The sequence below is a fragment of the Ctenopharyngodon idella genome, chromosome 5 (genome assembly GCF_019924925.1).
Source record: "Ctenopharyngodon idella isolate HZGC_01 chromosome 5, HZGC01, whole genome shotgun sequence".
NCBI lineage: Eukaryota > Metazoa > Chordata > Actinopteri > Cypriniformes > Xenocyprididae > Ctenopharyngodon > Ctenopharyngodon idella.
The window spans coordinates 24249208-24266555 of record NC_067224.1 but is presented as its reverse complement, the minus strand read 5'-3'; the positions used below and the strand labels follow the sequence as shown (position 1 = coordinate 24266555).

The 17348-nt window shown below is 37.3% G+C and overlaps 1 protein-coding gene across 2 annotated transcripts in view; it reads left to right on the top strand.

The window, feature by feature from the left end:
- Nucleotides 1-6656: 6656 nt before the first annotated feature.
- wscd2 (WSC domain containing 2) overlaps nucleotides 6657-17348 on the top strand; it is a 54712-nt gene continuing 44020 nt past the window's right edge. Inside the window, exon 1 of one of the 2 annotated variants that reach the window (XM_051893480.1) lies at nucleotides 6657-7203. The gene's annotated coding sequence lies outside the window, so the exon portion shown is untranslated. Of the gene's footprint in view, nucleotides 7204-15454; nucleotides 15474-17348 lie in introns of those variants that run through there. The other variant, XM_051893481.1, reaches the window with a different exon arrangement.

Genomic DNA, 17348 nt, shown 5'->3' with positions numbered 1-17348 from the left:
TTTAAATAGTGGCTGTCAACTTGATGGATTTATTCAAACATGCATTATATAGGCTACTGAAGAACATTAAAAATTATAATTAATATGCAATATGGTGCATATATTTAGCTAAATGCTCATCTCTAGAGTGAATTTTTCTAGCTGACTAACGAGTTTATGGTCAGTGAATATGTTTGTTCTGAGGTAAATGTGACGTTACGTTTGTTTGTTTACAAGCTGTTACCGTCTTTTTGCGGTTGAAACACTGATTAAACGATTACATGAGACATGATATGGATGTCGGTAAGTTGTTCTGTATCCTTTACCATACCTTTAGGTGTTCATTCATGTTTATTTCGCGCTGTAACTGGTATTACAGCGGAGGAGAGGATCAGTTCACGTGCGCGTCAGGCTGCCGCTTCTTTTGAACTGAAGCACTGCGATCTGTCGCGTCACATTAAAGAGCACCCAATCCGTATTCTCGCGCTTTTTTAAGTGGTAAAGTAAATCCTTGACCTTTCCTAATGGGTATAAGCATAGACATTATAATAAACACTAGACGCTCTATTGGCCTCTTTGGACTGTTGCTGCGATACGTCAACGAGTCCGCCATATTGTGCGGGGCAAGACTGCGCTGTTAACAAATGCAAGTAAACGTGCAAGCTGCGGTTTTTCTGGATAAAAACAAAAATAACGTTTACATTCATCAACCGATTTCAGTGGTTTATAATGTACGTGGTGTACAAAAAGTTCTAGTTACTTAAAATCTCCATAGTTAGACATATAAGATATTTATTTTAATAAGAAATAGTCAAAGCTCAGGCTTGTCATGTATTTGGCTGCTTTATTCTTGCATAAGAATTGTGAAAACGCCCATACTGAGATATAATTACATTTTCACATTAAATAAAATAAAGTTTTCTTATTATGGAAAAGGCATTTTCTGTCTTTAACCCAATTTTAGCTTTTCTTGAGCTTTGAATTGACCACCATTGAGAAAATGAAACAAATCATCAAATCACACAGGTTGCTTTCTGTATTTTTATACCACTAAGAAAATAAAGATGCATATTTAAACTTCAGGAAATTTAGTTGATAAAATAAGATATAACCTAAAACTATATTAGAAATCATGTAAACTCATGTCTCAACTTTCACAACTAACTAGCGACATCGATATTTTAGTCTGGCTGACTCCGGTGGCAACTATCAATATAATTATATAATGACCAAATACAACCAAACAAATTTTCAGTCTTACCTGTGAAAGGTAATTCCCCGAGACCTGTTTTCAAGTGTGCAGCGATTTGTACAGCCCCAAGCAGCACACGAAGCATTTATTCTCAATTCCAGTTATGAGCGTTATGGGAACGTTGGCCCACACAATATGGCGGCGCCGTTGACGTACGGTCCAGAGGCCAATAGGGCGTCTAGTGTTTATTATAATGTCTATGGGTATAAGGCATATACCTGCGTATCATGTAGACTACACCACTGGGGGATCCCCCTAGGGAGAAATCGCGGGGGCCCCCCAGGCCCGCGGGGCCCCACACAATTGCATGCTTTGCGTGGTGGGTAAACACGCTACTGGCAGTAATGATAGACACGGCTACAGGTCTTTACTGTCCAAATTGGCAGTAACAAACCCACCTTTATTGTGCTTGATATAAAATAAAACATGCTTTAAAAAGTCCTTGAAAGTCTTTGAATCTGGTGTTCATGAAAGAGTGGGAACCTGTGTTTATAAGTAATGCAATTTTAGATGTTTGATCGGCAAGCCAGTGACTCCACAATAAGACTGTATTCAGCATGGTTTGAGGGAGCGAAAGGTCTCTGTCTGGCCAGCATGAAATTTTCGACTGAAGAAGAGTAGAGAGGCCCCATCTCTGGCCTGCAGGTTGGGTTCACTTTTTTTCTAACCATTAAAAGTGCAGGACAGTGATTAGACCTGACAGTCACTTGGGGCCCAACAGCCAGGAGAAAACAAATCTCTAACCTTCTCTACAGCCTCTTCCTCCTAGATTGTGATGAATTGAATTTGCTTTGCTTCTACACTTACCAGTAGAATTATTCACCCTCCAAAATAGCCCTGTACCCTATACTGCATTTTACTGCCCTGAAGCAGTACAGAGGGTCAGCTGGCAGCAAGATGCTTTTAGCAAAAATGTCTGATCAGCATGAATCATCACATTACAGAAGAAATAGCTGTTCAGCACTTGTTAGGTCCTACACAAACACAACTGGTATAAAAGTAAAATGTTATTAATATTCCAGATCTGATATCACTGGAAGACATATTTGTATGCATGCATTTCAGGAAGCTTTACATGTAGGCTAATCTACATATCAAAAATGACAATCTGTGTTTGTTGGCATTTGAAATCCATTATTGTCTGATCATTGTCAGAACTGGATACCCACCAACTTAGTCATACAGCACAACATACAAATGGATAAACCAGACAGAAGCTTTATTCAGTGCAGGGCATGAATAGAGGATACACATGGAGTATTGCATGAACTCTCTGTATTCCCCTTTGAGTCAGGGGTCTGTGGGTAAGAAATGTATTCAGAAGGATGAGATCAGCCTTGGATCAGAAGGGATAAAGTTTCATTTATTCCAATGAGCTGGCAGGGGAACAGTTAGCATGTGAATTGTTATCAGAGAGCTAAAGAATCCTCAATCAGATGATGATATACAGAAGGCCGCATTCTGACTTCAGACTTGTGATGCAGGCTGGAATTAAACCACACCATGTTGCTTCATTTGGCCAGAGGACAACTGGTCCCCGACTGAGCCTGGTTTCTCCCAAGGTTTTTTTTTTTCTCCATTCTGTCACCTGATGGAATTTGGATTCCTTGCCACTGTCACCTCTGGCTTGCTTAGTTGGGGACACTTAATATTCAACAATTTCACTGACAATCTGACTGCACTGACTCTGTTGTATGAGAACTGAATGATGACATCATCATCGCCCAGCTCAGAGCTGATTTATAGCCGAATTGAACTAATTTAATAATTGATGTTCTTACAATTGAACTGAATCAACACTGAACTGACTTCAGCTGAACATCTTTGAATCATTGAATCATTATTTTCCTGTTGATCACTGTAAAGATGCTTTGAAAAATATCTTTATCTTTAAATAAAGGTAGATATTGACTAAGACAGAATGGATAAAAGCAGGAGGTACATGGTAACATACTTTGTCGTCTCATCATTCAAAATTCGGTTCACTCAAAGTACTTTCAGCTGACTTATTGGTTCTCAACTCATTACGAATCAGACACGTCAAAAATAGACGGTTCTCGGTTCTGGAAGAGCAAACCTGTAATTAAATAATTCCACACATTCACACATAAATAATTGTGTGTGGAGATAAACAAACAAACTGTTCAGTGTCACTGGGAGTTGATGATGCCTGCCACATTTGTTAGTCGAAGACAATGATGAGCATGTAGTATTTTTCTGATCAGCTATTGTAATCGTGATCAAGACAGCGAATGATTTCCCGATTTATAGAATATATCTCGGTGTGTCTGTCTCTCAGTATTAAAAAAAAAGCTTATGTCTGAAATCAAGTACTGTATGTATAGGCAAATAGCCACAGCTACACAATGCTGGGTAGTTACTGATTATATGTAATCAGATTTCAAAAATAAAATACTTGTAATTAGATTATATTATGTTTTAAAATACTCAATCAGAATATAGTTAGGCTACTTTTTATTGATTACATGATATATTCACAAAATGGCAGTAAATTATTAAGAATTTATTGATCTCCTTAATTCTGGACTGGATGGTCTGGACTGGCCACTAGTCAAGCAATGATAATTATTTGGAAAATTGAGAGGCCGCACAGCATAAACAAGTAAGTAAGGAATAACTGACTACAGGCCGTTGAATTCTTAGAAAATAATGCACACCAGAGGTGTTAATGCAGCCACGACGCAAAGTGGAGGTTACAACTCGGGTGTGCATTATTTTCTAAGAATCCAACGGCCCGGAGTCAATTATTACGCTTATACTACGGTTACCACACCTCAAGACGCTGTTCCGATATTGTCTTTCATGACATTTGTCAGGGATTTGTCCTTAAAACACTCTTGCGTGTAGGACTAATTTCTTACGCATCTCATCCCAAGCCTCCGTTGCTAATTCCAAAACGTCATTTCAGAACTAGTAACGGATGCTTGAGCCTTGATAGCAGAATAACAGTTGATACAGTTATTAATGCACTTGAGAGAGAAAGAGAATAAGCATATGTGAATTAGCCTACCTGAGTCTGTGCATCTCTCATGGCAGCAGTGTCTCTACTAATAGCAAAACTATAAGTTTATCTACCTCAAGAACCACACAGTTATTACCTTTCTACTGAGAAATGTCATGTATCTTTTAAGTTGCTAAACTATTTTACTGATTAATTCGTCAGAGCAGCGCTGACAAACCGTTTCTGTGCGAGTGTGTGTCTGTATTAACATTGATCAGCTAACATAAGCAGAAGCTCAACCGAACCTGAATGACGCACAAGAGCAAACCTCTTCCGGAAGCTCAAACGTGCTGCGTAACCAATGAGGTTCATTCTCGTGTGTTATACAGCACGTTTGAGCTTCCGAAAGAGGTTTGTTCTTGTGCATCATTCAGGTTAGGTTGAGTTCATAGGCGCGGGAAGTGGGGGCAAAGCCACTGGAAGGCAAGCCTGCAACCTTTAGCCAAAAAAGCGTAACGGCTAATGCTAATGCTCTGCCTCTGGCGGTACGCAGGGAAGGAGACCAGAGGCTGTTTTTTGAATGGATGTCAATGGATGAGAGGCTTCACTGATTAAACAGCTTTTGTGGTGAAATAGCTAATCATTTAATTAATCGACAGCCTGTTTGCTAATCTTCAGCATGTTTTACACTAAACAATACTTTCGTTGGGAACTATATGTTGATTTTAGCTTGATAAAAATGTATTTTTTTAAGAGAAGGCAAACTAGGGAATGTTGCGACTAATGTCACTGCCATTACAAGATAGGCTGAGAGGTGCCGCACGTGATTAAGTTAGCCGTTACGCTTTCTCCAATGGTAAGAGATAAAGACCCTCTTATCTCCTTATTATATACAATCTCTGGTGGGGCTGCTGAGGGTGCTGCAGCACCCCCTGTTTTCACAGGACAGTAAATGCAACGCAAATTTTTGTTCAGTTACATTAATTCATTTTTATCATTTAATAATTTATTTGTAATAAACACTTTAAATGGGCTATAAAATGTTTTTTTTAAGAACAACTAAGATCAAATAAAAACGCTTTACAGGCTCAAGCATAAGCAGAATTTCCAATAACGTGATTTGCAGCGTTTAGCAATGTAGCCAATCAAAGACAAATCTGTTGATTTCTGGATCCACTCACCGCTCAAAACGCCGGAGTTTTTGTTCAGCGCTGAATGCTTTCAATGCTGGTAAATCCTGATTAAAAAAGTGTAGACATTATTAAAGAATCATTGTGCAGTTATTGATCGTTGTGAGATCGCTCGTTGCGCGCATTCTGCCATGCCAAATCATACACGCCCACTGCCTGCTTGCTTTTATGTTTCTGAATGTTGTTGATACTTTAATAACAAATATTATAATGTATCACCGTTTATGCTGGGATCTGTGGGTTGTGGTTAGGCGACACGTAACTTAAAAGTGGAATATGGAAATCTCATGGATGTACTGAACCAAAAAAAAAAAACCAAAAAAAAAAAAAAAAACGTTTTATACTTTTTATTTGTTTAAATGCTTAATGTATTTCCCGTGTGCAGTCAAATGTCCTGGTGTATAGGCTATGCAGTGTTCTTAGCTATTTTTTATTTTATTTTTTTCTCAGCGATGCTTGTTGTTTCCCGGAGTCGCCAACCCCCCCCCCATTTTATATACTTAATAAATGATTCTTTTTATAAAGTATATAAGCACACACGCACAGCACCCCCAACCTAAAACATCTTCCCGCGCCGCTGGTTGAGTTTCTGCTTATGTTCTCTGATCAATGTTTATGTGCGAGTAAAAGCCTAAATTAATCTGTTCATCATATAAAGCATTCGAGTATCCTCAGAAAATTTGGTCTAAACCACTCGATTCATATGGATTAGTTTTACGATCTCTTTATGAACTTTTTGAAGCGTCAAAGTTTCAGTTGCAAAGGCAATCTATGGAAGGAAATCTGACAGCATCCTGTCATCAAAAAGATCTTAATTTGTGTTCTGAAGATGAACGAAAGTCTTACGGGTTTGGAACGACATGGTGAGTAATGACAGAATTTTCATTTTGGGGTGGACTTATACTGGACTAACATTTTAAATTCACTACAGCTGTGGTTGCTAAAATCTTTTAGAAGATTTGCATATAGCGAGTAGAAAATAAAAAAGTTATAAAACGGTACGCACACATAATAAAACACAGCACTGCGGCGTAACTTTAACATTGAGTTAATAAAATGTAAGTTGTTTCTATATCAGAAAAAAAGATTGCCTCTCCGAGTCCACATTCTAGATTACTGCCTTGTGAATATAAGCAGCCAAAAGTATTTTTGATTTCCTGTCAGTGTTTTTACAAAAGAGCAGAATGTACTGTTCGAGCAGTCGCGTTTTATTCATATCATCTCGATTTATTTATTTAATAATTTGTGTCATGCTGTGTCTGTGTGAGAACTCTAGGCAGTGCTGTCGGGCGGTGCGGAGCGCGAGCGGACGCGCGCTGCTGCTGTTGCTGTGAACCGCAGGGATGTGAGACACGCGCTGTGTACGCGAGAAGAGACAGACAGGACAGGTCTCCTGACAACATCAAAAGGACGGGACACCTTTCTGACCTGATTCTGACCGTCTGTGTAAAAGAGGAGGCGAGTAGCAGGTACTATGTGGCCGCGTTGTGGATGCGTGCGTACGGCTCTGAGCTCGCGACGATGTAAAAGGCTACGCGTACGGATTCTGCGGCAGCTGTGATCGGGAATAACTGGGATTGGAAAACTCAGCGGGGCATGGAAAACCACGCTGATCACTGAGCAAATAATCAACCAGACAATCATTTGCAGACGTATTCATTGTGTGCGCCTCCAGGCGCCCCGTTCTTCGATCGATTACCACAGTGGAAGAGACACACAGAGCATTTGAATGCGAATTTACACTCAAGGGGTTCGGTGTGAGAGATTCCGTAGTTTCTGTCCTGCTCAGTTCAAAGCTGCTGGGAAGACCTTATAGTCAGGTAAGTCGTCAATATAGGCTACAAGTTTATCATTTCGTCAGACGACAAGAGTGTAAAGTACTGAATGAGGCTGACGTTTCAGGAGCAAAGTGAATTGGAGTCCGCATCTATAGTTCATATGTCAGCTATGATGCACCGTCAACTTAGTCTTCTGTTTTTTGATTAGTAAAGAAAAGCTTAATTTTCTTCATTTTAACTGCCCTTCGGGGGAATTAAAACTGTATGCTTAATAATGATACAATGATTTTAGAAAATGTTGTATAAAATTGTTTTAGATGAAGTATATCAAGTCACACTGCAGGACACCGCTGTGACAGATGCGTGTTATATTCATCTAACATGTTAGATTTTTATTGCTTTGATCTTTTTTTTTTTTACAACGCAAATGGCATAAAATACTCGATAGAATAGAACTCCATATATTTTTATAGATGCATTATACAGTGCATTAAACTATTTTTAAAGCATTGTCAAGCCGTTAAAACCTTTTTACTGGAAATTTATTTTATTTTTTTTTTATTTATTTTTTTATCTGTTCCAAAGAACCGGAATATATAAGAACATTGCCAAAACATCTGAATATAATCGCTAACACAGCCCCACTATTGCATATAATACAAAAATAATTTAAAAAGTTTTCTGATGATGTAAAAAAACAAGGTCTCAATATACTGTAGATCTGGCATATTCGATTATTTAACTTTAAAATATGGCATAGGCCGGGTTAATGTGATAATTTTCACTTCTATCAGCATATATGTGAGCTTAGACATAGATTCCACTGTTGCTTGTATGCTAACTTATGTTTCAAAGGAAAAATTTTACACATCCTTTGAACTGATACTCTACCCATAATGCAGATGCTCTATTGTGGTGATATAAATGTGTTTATTCATAATGACATAATTCATAAGTCTTTGTTGGATCAGTTGTAATAGGATCAGTGTTTTGACAGCAGTGCTGCTTTGAATGACCTCTGGTGCTCATGAATGTTGAAGAAATTCCTTTATCATCAGGTACTCTAAAGCTACATGTTCAGAAGAAGTTGAACTCTTTGTGTTAAACAGCCAGTTTTGCACATCAAACAGAACTTACAAACTGAATACATATCATAGAGAGTTCTCAGCTACAAAAGCAACTGGGCCCTTTCACATTTATAAGCATCTGGATGTCTTGCGTGTGTCTGTAACTAATTTGAGAACAGTTGTGTGGAGCTTGACTTGTAACAAGGTTTAATAACTCACTACTGTCTGAAATGCTTCTCTGCAAATTAGCAGCACAGTGTGTGTTTTATGACTCTGTTCATTCTCAGTCACTGAGATGCAGTTGCTATAGTGAATTGCCCTCTTCATAGTGTCTAACCATCCACATTTTCCCAGATTCTGCTAGAACATTGATTTATTTTTTATCTTTTACTGAAATGTAAGCTGGTTCTCCTCTCTTTCAGCCTCTCTGCCTACCGTCTTACTAGTGCCCTTTAAGTGCTGAAACACATCTATAATTTAATCAGTCTCTCCCTGTTAATATGTCATTTCTGAAAAGAATCCTCTATTCAGACTGTTAAAGAGAACTTTTTCATGCTCTAAAGGAGTGCCAAACCAAACCAGCAAAGATGAAATAGAGAGAAGTAATGAAGCCGACATGAACCTTCAAACAGCTGGGGGGGTATTTTAGTTTGCATAAGAGAACAAACACATTGGTGCTGTATGAGATTGTTTTCTATGCATTTCAATGCTAATGCTGTTCTGGAATTTTAGAATTTCCATATTAGATAAGTAGATTACAATTTGTATGTTTTTTTATTTTATTTTGTTTTTTTTATACATGACCAACTGCAAGGCTGCGTCATGTTAATCGGTTGTGTTCGTCATAGATTCTGTGCTCTGGGCTGTTATTTTTATGCGTTCAGTGGTGTGTGAGATTAATTAGTCTGTGTATCTGGGAGTTATGAAACTCCTCTGATCGGAGGCTGTGTTCCATGTGACTTGTTATCGGACACAAAGCACCAGATTTACCAGAGTCTTTAGGACATGTTTGATATTTGCACATGTCATTTCAATGACCAGATCAGTGAGACTGTAAGAACTTCTGTCATAAACTGGGTGCTCTATTTTCAAACTAGAGCACTACATTTTTATCTAAGATTCCTTACACATTTAAAAGAATGTAAAACAGTTCAAAATTATTAGTACTTCATACTTGATGTTTTTTCCCCTCAGGATTTCAGTATTTCATTCCAACTTCTTCTAAAGATTTGTCTATTATCTTCATTTTATACTTGGTATGGTACGTAGACATGCAATCTCATGTCATGTTTTAATATTTCAGGTTTTGTCTCATCATCAGATACTTTCACTTAATCAAGGGTGCTTAATTAATTTAAACCAGTCAATTAAAGTCTAATATGTATTTAGAATTCAGACTTTAATCACCAGTCAGTGTGTTAAATATGACACTGCGACATTTTATTTTATTTGTGATAAACTGCTGTTGCTCGTATTGCAGCTCTTTGCCTATTCAGCACTGAACTGCTATTCAGAAAATGAATTATTCAGTTCTGCTCTACTACTCAGAAATCAACTGGTAAATCTGGCCTGAAAGTGTCAAATCTCTGCTGTTGCACTGTTAGGTAAGGAACTAAACCAGAATTCAACAGTCCGGTAGAGGAAATCAATCTACTTTTTTCCTGGGGGGTTGTAATTGCTGAGTGCACATTGGATGTCATATTGAACTTTATCCATGTGTCTGTAACCAAATGTGGAGCAGACAGGGCTACACCATCATGTTGTGTCTCTGCAAGATTTGAGACAAACTGAATTTAAGGTCTGTTTTTCTAAATTGGGTTATTTACCATCATTTCACATTGTTTACCAATTGGACAGATTATATTTAATGGTATATTTTATGAGTAGACATGTCACATCTGAGTTTTCAATACGTTTTATCTAACATTGGAATTTCAACTAATTGCCATTAGTTAAAAAAGTAATTGGTTTAATAAATCTACAGGACTGACAAAGGGTTTTGGAGACTGATTACATCTGTATTTAGCGCTGACCACTTGTAATCATGTCACTCGAGACTGATGTTAATAGCAGATATAAACAGGGCTATACGGCCATTCAGTTCCTAACAGAGTTTGTTTTCCAACAGCAAGTATCTGGATAAAATGAGACAGATAATAAAAGATCATATATCTTGTTTTTGACAATTGTCCCCTGAGCTCTGCGATTCTTCCAAATGTTTCCCCTTGATTATGGCTTTCGTTGTACTGTATTCATCACTTTACTTTTAATTTCCTGCTATCTGTGTGCTGAGTGTACTGTATGAATTGAAGACTTACTGTCTGTCGCTGAACTCTCTTCTTGACCTTGGCAGAGTTGAAGTTGATTGGATTGCTGCAGATTTGTTTCTTGGCCTGCATACAAATGTGCATGTCCTAAAGATGTTTCATCATGAGATTTTCTTGCTTGAGATTGCAAAACATATGCCCTGTGTCCAAATATGCATACTTTCGTATAATAGGAGAAAAACAGTCGTATGTCCAAATTTACAGTATTCATAAAACAGTAGGCGAAACGTACAGGGTGACCTACTACTTCCAGTGAGATTCTGAAGTGTGCGTCCGATGAACACTTAACCATCCCATGAGGACATAGAAGAGGATTTGTGAAAGGCAGTAAAGCGACGCAGCTGACGGCGTAGGTCACATGACAATGACAACATGGTGGATGTAGTACGCCCAAATTTCATATATACTACACACATGCATGCTATATAGAATGTATATAGAATATTTTAATGGTCATGAAGCAAGTTACAACCAAGTGTATTTAATATACATTTATATACTGTATAATTGACATTTCACTAAGCTTGCTGCAATGCATTTTAGAACTGTCTTTACCCATGAAGAATACTGCCTTATAATGTGCCCCAAAATGAGTTATTTTAGGTGGCACCATAAGTACGTTGTATACTTTTTTGGAACAGCCTTCACTTCGGGATTGTGCATATGATGCTCACTATGTTTAAATCCATTTTTTTATAACTTGTATTTGATTCTTGTAAAGCACTTTGTACTGTTGATTTTAAAAATGCTTTATATTTATTTTTTATTATTCTTTGGAACAGAGCTTGAATTGTTGGCTACATGGATATTAACTTTAGATATTGCATTTATTGTATCATCAAAGTTCAAGGTAGAGGTAGTGGAGTAGTTTTTTCCAGTTGTATGAAAGGTTTGTGCGTATTATCATTCTTTGATCATCCCTGTCCTCTGCTTGACCAATTGCTGAGGCACAGCATCAGTGCGAGATGAAATCATCTGAGGAAGATCACACTAAGCTCTTTGAGTTGAACTCTTGAGTCGCAGTAAGTGATGTTTGCATTTAAGATGCCTGGGCTGTCAGAGGATGTGCAGTTATGCCAGCATAAGCATAAATCTGTTGTTAATGCTCAGCTCAGAAAATGGGTTTTAATTTAAAAATTCAACAGCTTTACCTTACTGATTGAGTTTACTGGCTGAGAAACTCCAGAATTTTTCCAATGGTAAAATACTTTTTCCTATTCCAGCTTAATATGCAGAGACAAATCTACGTAAACCATTTGTAGGTTGATGTACTCAAGAAGTGTATACGCTGTGCAAGCCACGTAGACACGCTGTGCAACGTGATGTGACACGCTGTGCAAAACGCTGTGCAAAATTTACGTAGATTTTTTTGTTTGTTTGAGAATCCCGTCCATCCCAGCATAGCAAAAAAGGATCAGCAAATTGTGTGAGTTTGGAGCAGGGCAATCGGTTTGGTCGACCAATGGCACGACAGCGGGAGTTTTTTGGGAAACCTGTTTAAAAACAATCATTTTTTTGCAGTTGATGCTAGTGATGCAAAAAAGCCTCACTTTACCATTATCTATAGATGGCGACGTGCTAAACATGCTGTACTGACATTGTGACAGCATTATTGACAAAGAATTAGGGCTGAAAATAAGACTTTATGATGATATTTCCTCTATATCTCTCTTCATTCATAGAGAAAAGATAATCTATTGAGTCTTTTTTGATCTGTTACAAGGAAAGCCTGAAGAATGGGTTGACTGCAGAGCAGCCGTATACATCTCAGCCAGATTTTCAGCTTAGTCCCGGATTATCAGCAACACTGGGCTTTTTCAGTAAATAATACTCAAGTAATCGCTGTTTGGACAGGTGGTGGGATATGAGAGAACAGAGCAATATTTTCTTTTTTCTTTTTTTTTGGTGTTGATGCCCTGAAGTTTTTCTTTTGATGTTGGTTTCCTATACTTATGCAGCTTTGTAAAATTATAAAAATTAATTCAATTAGTATATAATTGACAGTTGTCACTGCTAACCAATTTCTTGCATAGAAATCTTTTATCTTTCAAATCTTTAATTGCGCTTATTGGTCTCTTGTCACATATGAATTAATTTCAACATAAATTAATGTTTAATGTCCATTTGGTAAGTGCATCAGGTCTTGATCACTTACCACTTATCGAGATTTATTTTTTTGCAATAATGATGGGCTGAATATTATAGCTTTCATAATTTGCACATACCTCATGCATAGCTTTTTATGAATCAATCAGTTGGTAGTCGGGCCAGTTTTTCTAATGATTTGCTTCTTAATTAGCTTTAGTTTCAAAACATGACATGTAAAAAATAAAAAGTCTGACCAGATGTTTTAAATCCTCTGTGACTGATACATAAGAACTTTCACATGGAATGAACTACAGGGATGCAGTCTGGAGAGGTTTGTGTGTGTGACCTTGTGAAGGTGTGAGCAGGGGGTGTTTTAAAGCTGTCCTCCAGATGCTTCTGTGTCTGTGTTTTGTCAACTTTTCACAGCTCTGAGTTTTGACTATTTTTTTTTACACTGCATGGATGATGAATCTTAGGTCAGTTTGATTAATGACCATGTTAAAGCACTCTGTGGGGGACTGAGAATCTTAATAGAGAATGGATTGTCACACTGGAGGTGGTAGTTTAGGAGTGAGACTAAAAGTAGAAGGCCATATAAAGACACAGGAATGGACAGAATGAGCAAAGTATCTAATTTTTAGTCATTTTATATAATAGTGTACATCACAATAATATAAGGACTTGCAGAAAACAAAATGAGGTATGTATAGTGGTTCATAAAGTTAATAATGGAATTAACTTGACCCTGTAAAGATCTAGGGGTGGACAGTGTGACCAAAACATCACATTCTCATTGCAGAAAACAAAAAAAGCTTTGTATAGTGGTTCATAAAGTTCAAAGGTGAATTAATGGGACCTTGGCCAGGCTAATTATAGGCTTTTTGACTTTATCGCACATAACCAAGATAAAGAGGCTGGCTGCTGACAGTTAGAGATTTATAATGGTGCACTAATAGTGTCATGGCTATTATTCAAGGTCAGTCTGTTGGTCTGCTCTTCATGATGGAGACCTGACTAATGCAGACAGCTTCCACAGTCTTCTTATGTCTCAAGGGGCCTTGAACACTTGATAATGATCTTGAATGGTTCATGTGGTTCAGCAAATGGAGGAGAAAGTGTCATTTTTCCAGCAAGGATTTTCAAGGACTGTATAGGAAGGAAATAAAGTACTTTACTTTTCCAAAGAGACAGTACTTATAAAGAAGTCTATATGAAGCAGCATAAACAGATGAAGAAATACTGTTTTTTTTATTTGAGAAACTAGTGGCTGATATTAATTAATGACTGAATCATTGTGAATTCATGAATTTGATCAATTGAAACCTGTAGATTCATTCACGAATTCAGTTAGTTATAAATCATTGATTTATCAGATATTCTTCACAGCAGTAAGGAAGCCATTTCACCCTCTTTTTCAGCCTCTTCACTGAAGAGTAGAATGGTTACTGAATGTGACCCGGAGCCGGGATAATGAAGAACTGATTGTGTGTGAGAGACACAGAGGACCCTGAGAAAGACGCTCCTGAAAGGGAGAGAGAACGAGAATAATAGGGACTTAAAAGTGGTCTTGAGATAACATTCACCATGTCAGTAGGCTTGCAGCAAGCAATAATTACCCACTGGGAATGGCCGACCTGTGCTTGTTCGACAGTGAACTCTTCAGTCGGCTCAAAGGACGGCCTTTGTGGGTGTTTGTGAACTTGAGAGGGTGGCCGTGCACAGGGCCACCACACTCTGGGATCCTGCCAATGTTCACTCCCACTTTCAATCCAATCAGGATGTTGGATGAAATTACCAGCCACAATGGCGGCAATGTGAGATCAACTTTCACCAATGGAATGGAATAGAACAGAATGAAAATAAATGGAAGTAAATGGCTAGGAATGGCACTCTGTATAATGGAATGAAATAGAATAGTGTGGAACACATTACGTGTAACAATAGAATGCAATGGAGGGAATAGAAGGAAATAAAAGAGACAGGAAGGACTGTAAGATCCGCTTGCACTGTAATGCACACACAGCACTCCTGATCCATGGAATTTAGCCGTATTGTGCTTAATTCCTTGAAATTAATTCCTATTCTGGAGTAATTAATGCACTCTGAGGGAGATGATCAGTGAGACTGCAAAGGAAAGATAAACAGACTGCTGCTGTTTTAGGCTTTCCTCTGTCTTTTTTCCCCGTATGCTGTGTTTGTTTTATTAATGCATTCATTATACACCCAGTAATCACCTGCTAATGGAGCAGGATTCAGTCCAAACCAAAAACAACCAAAAACACTGAAAATAATCAACCCTGTTAACTGAATGTAATTTAGACTGTGAGTAAGAGCATTATTAGGAGGTTGTGGGTCGCTTTAAATGGGGGGCAGCACAAAACATTGAGTGATTTGAACAATGTAAACTGTCCTTAAGGGCATTTTTGCTTTTACAAATGTTACAGTAATTTGCATACTTAATCAATAATGCTTTTACTTGTTTTGCTGACCTGACACGAATAATGATTTTGTACAGATTTACTTTTGTTTTGAAATACTGTCAAAAATAGGTCGCAAAAACCTATTTAGGGGGCATATCGTTCATCACTGCCTCCCTAAAGGTCTGTGATTATGTGATCTCTCTTCAGGTTCACTGAAAGCAGTGGCTGTAGTAAGATATCTGAATCCTCACCTTACAAATTGTTAATAAACTTTAAAGTCTGTAACAAGTTTTTTTCTTTCCTTTTAGTCATTGGTGGAGCCAAAATTTCACATCTGTCATAGATGAATGTTTCACATCTCTCATCTGAATGCTCTCCATTCCAGTGAAATCAAAAAATGCAATCAAGAGGTTTGTGTGCCATTTAGAATGTTTGAATTGAGGTTGCAGATCATCAATATAGTAAATCCTGCAAAGTTTTTTTTATATTTTCATTTTTAAAAAATGTATGTACGTTTATAACACTATACTTAGTATTATATTACCATTTCATCAAATTACAAAAAACTAGTTAACGCTGCTGTAAGGGTGTTTCTAACTCAGCGGCTAAGGGAGTGATGGTAAAATGGACATCTTTCTCTCTTCTGACTGCCGTTATCAATCTCTATTTTTCCCCTCTTTTTGAAAGTTGTGAAAACACTATTGTTGAGTTTTTCTTTTGCTATTTGCGCAAATGGAAACACAAAAAATATATTTAATGAAGTCTCTCATTCAACACTATAAAAGTTTACCCAACTATGCTGACTTCCGGTTCAGAGAAACCCAGAAATGTGAAAAGGGTCTATTCTTGAGTTCTGGCAACCAAATACACCACTGTTAATGACACTATATGACACTTGTCATTTTGATTGGTTTATTTTAAAAAGTTGTTCAAGATTTGAACTTGCAACCTCTTGCACGTCAACAACATATACACACTTCAGTCAACATACACCTCTTAAAAGTTTGGCGTCGGTAAGATTTTTTGAATAATTAAAAAAAAAAGAAAAGAAAAAAAAAGTCTCTTAAGCTCATCGATGACCATAACTAAAATATAGTTCTTTAGATTGAATAAAACAAATAATGGTTACGTACTGAACATATGAATGACTCACAGACACTTGATGCTATTTTCAAGATGCCAATCCATGCCTTTGTTTACTTCCATAGCTAAAAAAACAACTTAAACAACCGGAAAACAATACATAATGGTTCACACAGAATGTTTACAAAAACATATTAATGAATAAAGACAAAGAAAAATAACAGTAAACCGGCAGTAAAACAGAGAACGCCTACCTACACCTGCTCTCACAAGCGGATCAGACCTGTCTCCCAATAAAATAAAAACAGGTCTTCCAGGCCTCTGCTTCCCTCGCTATGCTTACTAAATAACCAAAACTTGAACTAATAAATAAATCCACTACCCATTACTGATTAAGGAAAAGAAAATGACAACGAAGAACACTGAATACAAGATTGCTCAGAAATCAACAAGCATTTATTTATTTACTTCTATTTAAGTATATATTTTAAAATGTAATTTATTAATGACAGCTGAATTTTTTTAGCAGCCATCACTTCAGTCTTCAGTGTCACATGATCCTTCAAAAATCATTCGAATATGTTGATTTGCTGCTCAAGAAACAATTCTTATTATCAGTGTTGAAAACTTAGGCTGCTTAATATTTTTGTGGAAATGGTGACATTTCGGATGCTTTGAAGGAAAGTTCAAAAGAACAGCATTTAATTGAACTTTTGTAACATTTGAAATGTCTGAACTGTCACTTTTGATCAATTGAATGCATCATTTTGAATGGTATCTAAGCCACAACAAGTCATCTATTCCTTAGGTTGAGGGATTAAGCCCCCCAAATTTGCCATTGCCATTTCCAGTCCTTATTCATAAATATGGGCTACATTAAGAATGAAGATATATAATAAACTCATCCTGCACGGCTCATCCTGCTGTCGGGACTTGTTTCATCCCATGTCACCATGTACAAATAACAGTCAGTAGCACTCTGTTTAACAGCATTAACTCAGTGTTTTATAAACAGGATTTTAGATTTACTCTATTGAGACTACAAAAAATATAAACCTCTGTGGTGGCAGTGTGTCTGTGGTCTAATGAGTCAGTCTTCGCTTACACTGGCATGAGGCATTTCTCATATCTCTGTAGAATGCATTTACTGTGGACAAATCATCAAGCACTTTGCTTCTGCCAAAGAGGAGAGCTTAAACAAT